This window comes from Elephas maximus, chromosome 2 (assembly GCF_024166365.1).
Source record: "Elephas maximus indicus isolate mEleMax1 chromosome 2, mEleMax1 primary haplotype, whole genome shotgun sequence".
NCBI classification, from domain to species: domain Eukaryota; kingdom Metazoa; phylum Chordata; class Mammalia; order Proboscidea; family Elephantidae; genus Elephas; species Elephas maximus.
The window spans coordinates 106,504,473-106,511,084 of record NC_064820.1 but is presented as its reverse complement, the minus strand read 5'-3'; positions in this window follow the sequence as shown (position 1 = coordinate 106,511,084).

Sequence of the window (6,612 nt, the reverse complement as noted above, 5' to 3'; positions counted from 1 at the left end):
ACCACGGACACGTTAATATTGCACATTTTACAATAATCTACAGACCAGGATAATAGAGGGCAATCCTCCGGTCCCACTAGTTCACGCATTAGACACGTGAATTGCTCAAACCACTAGGTCCCCAACAAAGGATGTCTACCTATTTTTACTGTAACTTTTCACTGCTTACTTATTACATACAACGATGACTCAAGTGGTAAACATACCTTTTGGTGTCCAAGATATAATCCAAGCCTTGTGTATACTCATAATATGAATATAATTAATAATAGCTTCAGAGTTGCCTGGAGAAATGACTTTTTTAGAGGAGGCATCATCAGATAGGATTTTGATAATAAAAAAATACTATGGACTAAATACTATTAAAGCTAAATTTTACTTTTTTGCAATTACTACACATAATAAAGTTAATAAAATACTAGTAAACTTTCAAAACTAATCAAATATGAACATTGTTTTTCAAAGCATTTTGCTAACAAGGACTGACAGTAAAATGCGATTTCTTTTTCCTTAACCCAAGTTTTAATTCGACCCTTATGAAAGAATCGTCCCACCTTACTGGCCATACTTCAAAACCTATAATCAGAGTCAAGGATAAATACAGCTTGGTGTGAGTTTTTTGCCTGTGACTTTCCGTGATTTTTTCCCCTTCCTCTCTCCTTACCGTCCCCTCCTCCCCATATCCTGTTCCTTAAGTACACGGGAGCTGTAGATTTTCTTATCAATAGAGGGCGCCCTTGGGTCACTACAAATCCTGGCGTGGTAAAACGGAACTATTCTTAAGAGAAAAAAACTTCATCTCCTCTAAGGTGCTTTATTATTGGTCCTTTGTTGGAAAATTTGACAAGCCCAAGATTTATAAGCCTAACAATTTACTTTTTATTGCTGCATAAGTGTTCAGCCGGCTAGAGGAAAATGCTAATTTTCACAATTAAACCACAAGGTGGTTCCTATTTTCAAGTGTCAAGACATTAGATCAGTTGACCCTTGCGGGGTAAATTCGGACTGTTAGATCAGAACCATCTTGAAAAGGAAGAGGACGGCGAATGGTCGCTTATAGCGCAACCACTCCTTACACTCTTGTGCTGAAGATTAAGGAGGATTTCAGACTCTACAAATAAAAGTCTGGGGAGGGAGCTGGAGCACAATAAAAAAAAAAAATCGATGACTTAAACACACGTTTTACATTTTAATCAGAAAAAAAAAAGTCGTGAGTTATGGCTTTTACAACTCACAAATCCACCCTGTTACTTGCCGTTTGTACTCTCTTCCTTCGTCTTTGTTTTCAGGAAGGAAAGATGAGATCAGAGCAGGACATTTCAGGGAACCCAGGAAAGCATGCCACTGTATGAACATGCAAGTGGATAAAATTAAAACACATGCCAGAATCTTAAATGGATGCTAAACAAGATGTGGTTTCTTTTCCTGAACCTATTCGCGATGTCTTAATTGCACCCCTGTTATTATTATTTTTTTTTAATGTATCTCCATTTCCAGATTACACGAAGGTCTGTCTGCTTAACACATCTCCTGTGTCAGAGGAACCGGGAATCAGACCCAGGGTCTTGGTTAGTGCAACCGATTCTAGAATAAGGGCTCCCTGTCCACGGTGTTCGCAAAGCAGGGGCTGAAACAGCCTGGGGTCGGACAACCCGGCGGCAAGCAGCTCTCGGTTTGTACTTACATCATTCTTAACCCTTCCGCTCCTGCAGGGGTCTCTGCGGGATCGTGGGGCGCAAGACCTGAGTGTGAGAGAACAGAGCCCGGCTTGAGCGCTGTGCCCCCAGAGGGAGAGGGTCCGGAGCGTGCATGGGGCTCATCACCCGCACGTACACAATCGGCCTCCGCGATCCCTGCGGGCTCCGCCGCGGCTCGCACGGCTCAAAGTGGCAGGTGCAAAAAGCATTTGGGAGCCGCTTGCCAGCGCGCGGAGGTAATGCGCTTCCTGTCCATTTATCTCAGGAAACCAGCGCAGCCTTCCCTTCGAAACAAAATTAACCTCTCATTAGCCAGCCACTCACTCCCAAGAAGACCTTAAAAGCTTTACCAGCTCTCTAATGTATTTAGGGTTTTTTTTTTTTAGGCAAATGCAGCCGCAGCAGTGACTGTCATCAGGCCCCCCCCCCGCCCTCCCGAGAAGGGTCCTCTGGGCTCCCCAGGAGCCAACTGGTTACCCCCTCCCCACAAGTTTAGGACACTCTGGCCAACGCGGGATCTCAGTTTGTAGTACTGACACCCTTGAACCAACTTCACGCAGCTCTAGGAGAAGTCGCCAGAACAAGTTCCCACCAATTTCACAGGCGCCCCATCACATGAAAATCTCAACTCTCCTCCCCTCAAGGAACCGGGAAGGGCACCCGGTAGGAGCTTCAATGGCCAGCTGTTCCCCAGGTCCCTTAGGATCGCCAGCCCTGTCCGCAACGGGTGCAGGAAGCGTTGATGGGGGGGCGGGTGGGCATAGGGGCAGCGTAATCTAGGATCTAGCCGGTTCCAGGCGTGGAGAATCAAGAGTGGTCCCAGGTCTGCAAGTGGCGAAAAGGGGCCTTTTGGAGAGACAGGGCTTTCTCGCCCTGGCCCCCCACCGCCCTGAGGCTGGCAGATTTATACCACACAGGTGGATGGAGACCTAAACAAAACAGTCCCGGTCGCTGCCTGCCGGTCGCCCCCCACGTCCCCCGGCCCACCGCAAACTTCAACAAAAATAAACAACTCACCACAGGCATTCCCTTGTCTGCAGCGCGACGCTTGCCAGCTGGGAAAATAAGCCACAAGCCACGCGGCCAGGACGCAGAGGGAGGGCAGCACCGCGCCCGCCCCTCTCCCCCAGGTGGGGGCCGCGGTGCCCGGGGCGAGTGGGGGCTCTGCCTGGAGGCCGCTCTCCCTTGTCCCAGACTCCGGAGCGAGCGCCCTACGACCAGCTGCGCAGTTCCAGCCAGCGCAAGCTCTCCGCCACCTAGGGAAGGGGGCGGGAGGCAAGTCTCTTAATCCCCCCCCTCCCAAACCCGCTTCCTCGAAGCTGCTTTCTCCCCCCTCTTGAGTCAAAGACAGCCAAACAGAGCAGGGACGTCAGGCCCCGGGCCTGGATCCTGCCAGTGCCGTACCGCCCCCTGCCGTTGCCACCCGGAACGTTCCAGTGCGGCTGCCGGGTGTAGCTGCGCCTCAGACCCCCGCCTCGAGGTCCCTGCTCAGCGCTAACCTCTCCCACCACTCCCCACCTGCTCTCATCCTGCACAAAGACGCCTTTCACGCCGCCAGCGCCACCCTCCGTGCGGTCCTCACAGCCCGCCACGCTGCCTTTTCCCAGCCGGAGACCATGCCAGCGGTCGCCTGGGCAGGGAGGTAGGGAGCGTGCTAGCTGTTCTCACCCGGCGGCTAGGAGACAGATGCGCCCCCGCCCTGCATTCCCTTCCCCGGTCTCTAGCTGTCTGTCCACCAGCATCACAAAATACACACCTTCCTCTCTACAAATGATCTTTGGGGTTTTTCCTAGTGTGTATAAATATGGGAGAGGGGGCCGGAACGATCCTCTGGACTTTTGTCCAAGTAAGCAATCCAGCGGTCTTTCCTGCCCATCTAAGGTGCCAATGTGACTCGAGCGTACAGCTTAAGAAGACTTGGGATAAACGTTTGCGAAGAACGAGGGGAGACACTTAAGACCCGGGTTAAGTGTGTTACTAAAAAAACAAACCCACGAGTGTTCGAGGAACGAGTCTCTTCCATCAGAGTTGCAGGCGTGGAGCACGAGAATGAAGCGATTAACTTACTTCCCTAGACTGATCTCCCAAAGTTGAAAATAAGCATCATAGAAATTCAGCGGCAGCTCCTGGTCTGCGCGTTCAATGCCTGGGATAGGCAGGCAGCTTCTCTCCTTTGTCAAGGTAAACACTGAAACATCTTGACTCATGAAGTTCACTTCTTGCCTTAGTGTTGTCTCTCGCCCTCTCCAGGTTTTCCGGGCCCTCTTCTCACCTTGTAGTTTCTCGGTCTAACGCTAGAGGCAGCACAGGGTAGTTTAACAGGGCAGGAGTGAGCACGCAGCGAGGTGGGTCTAATCCTGACTTTCTGCGTCTGGGTCTTGGGCAACTGATTTAACCCCTTTGGACTTTGGGGTCACTATCAAGAACGGGAAACTTTAAAAGCCAACAGGCTGCCTCCTTCCGCTTCTGAAATTCTGTGACAATTGATGCCTCTTCACACCCTTTGCAAGTTCTCCTTTTAAAGTGTTTTCCCATCTTGCTCGATCTTCAAGCGCCAGTCAAATTGAAAAAATACCGGAGATGTTTTCAGCTAGGTTAGGTTAATGTATTATAAACTGAAACATGCTCTTTTTGCTGCTTAGAATTAAAACAAAACAAAACAGAACTCAGCCCCTGGTCCACAGAAACAAGGAATTTTAATGTCCCCACTTGCTTTGCCTTTGAAAAGCCACCCCAACAGTCAGCAGAGTGGAGCTTTGATTTAGAACCTAAAGGCTAGTCTCCTGTGTTTTTCTTTTCCCCTCCACCAACACAAAGACAAGCTGCCGCATAAAATAATGATGAGCAAGAGTTCAAAGTAAGCCCAGAGAGCCAGCCAGAGGATGTTCTCTAACGCAGCCCTAGTGCTCACCATTCCCTGGCTAGGTTGGCTTTGGATAGCACGGAATTAGCCGGCACAAACTGCCAGAATCCCTTCTTTCCCCTCCCCTTTCCATGAATATTGGTCAGTGGGATCCGGATGCTAACAGTCCTTCGTGTAAATGCAGTCACTGAATCAATATATTTAATTTTTCCTTAGTCTCATGATACTTTCCGGGATTTTCGATTCACTACCTACTTTGAGACCTTGAGCCTTAATTCTCTGTCTGGGCACTTGTCTGTTTTCCAGGACAAAAAAGGCTGAAATTTCAAAATGAAGTATTCAGTTTTTAACTATCAATCTATTGCATCTTCAATTTCAACAAAAGAATTTCAGAATTGCTTAGTTTTCATAATAATGCAAACTTTTCAAATTTATCCATTAAAGAGGATTCTTAAGTATCCTTTCATTGGGGAAAAAAAGTTTCTTTAAACAATAGTAGTTAGTGCAAAAAATTGCTGTGAGCTTGTCTAATTTTATTGCTTTTGTTTGCATCAAGTCTCAATACCTCCACTTTCCCATTTATATATGCAAAACATTTATATTTCTAGTTAAGACTTGGATGTTCCATTAATAAAGGGCCATGGTTTTTTTTTTCTCCCCCAAATTGTTTGTATTGTTTAATGCTCCACAACTTTTTCTCTTACCTCATTTTGACCTTTCCTTCTTACACCAACCAGAAGAAACCAAAGAAGGGGATAGATAAGGGATAAGAAGTCATTTTTCAGTAAAATTGATCTAGTATTTCTCTATTAATTAAAAATAAATCATCTGATGATACGATACATCCTGTTCTGAGTTTCGGCTTGAATATGATAAAACTTCAGCTCTTAAAGTGTTTAACTAAAATACATCCAAGCACCTCAGTTCTCAAGTTTACCTTTGCTGTTTCTGAGTTTTTCGTTTTATACATCGGAAGAGTCATCTCGATTCTCAAGAAGCATAGGGTTGCTTTGTCAGTATTTCTCGTACTGCTTTTTTTTGCATGTTTTGTTGAAATTCTGCTCTAAACTAATTTCAGATTAATGCCCGATTTAATTATTTTTTATTACTCATAATATTTGAGAATTATTATTGCTAGTAAATTACGCTATTTTAAATAGCAGTACTAATAATATAATCATAATTAATTATATATAATGAATAATACATTATAAAGTATGAAGTATACTTTATAAAGTAATAGTAGGAGAAAATGCCACTTTCTAAATGTGATGTAATAAAATGTTAAATGTCACTAAAGTTCATCAAGTTCTTTCTTGCTGTAAAGAATCAGTGTTTAAATTGAGAAAAACTGAAAGGATCTAAAAACTTACTTCTATGTTTAAAAGGGTTAAAATTTGCTTTGGTTTTTTGCTCCTGTACACAGATTTAAGACAGCTGTCCTGAATCATCAGCTCCTAAGATGGTTAAAACAGGGAATTCTGGTAAATAGTAAGTTTTAAAAACAAAACCACTGGACTCATAAATAATGGATAGAGAAAATTAAAAAAAAAAAAACAGTGTCTTTTAGAAGGTGGAAAATATTACTCTGTGGTAGTAATACATTCTATCAGCAATACAAGCCTGTTTCCCAAGAGAAATTGTACAGTTCTAAAGTATTTCCATATATGTACACAATAAAATAGATAAATGTACATTAAGTGAATAAAGTCAACATCCATGAAAGTATTTCTGAGACAAAAAGAACATAGAGAATAATTTCCTTGAATTGACAGGAGAAAAGTTGCAATTGTTTATCTGCTTGCTATTGGAAAAGCGTTAACCATGAATCTTTTAACTGTTCAGCATAGTGTAAAACAGTGGAACATGAAACAGCAGGAGCTGGCTTTTTCCCCTTTGTTATTGTTGATTACTATATTTTTATAAAAATGACAAGGGCGCCTTGTGTGTTTTTGCAAACCTCGAAACCCTCCCCGTGTGTGTTATTTTCATAATCATCCTATACCAATATTTTTTTTACATGTTGCTGACTTCAATTTCAATAGATTTAAT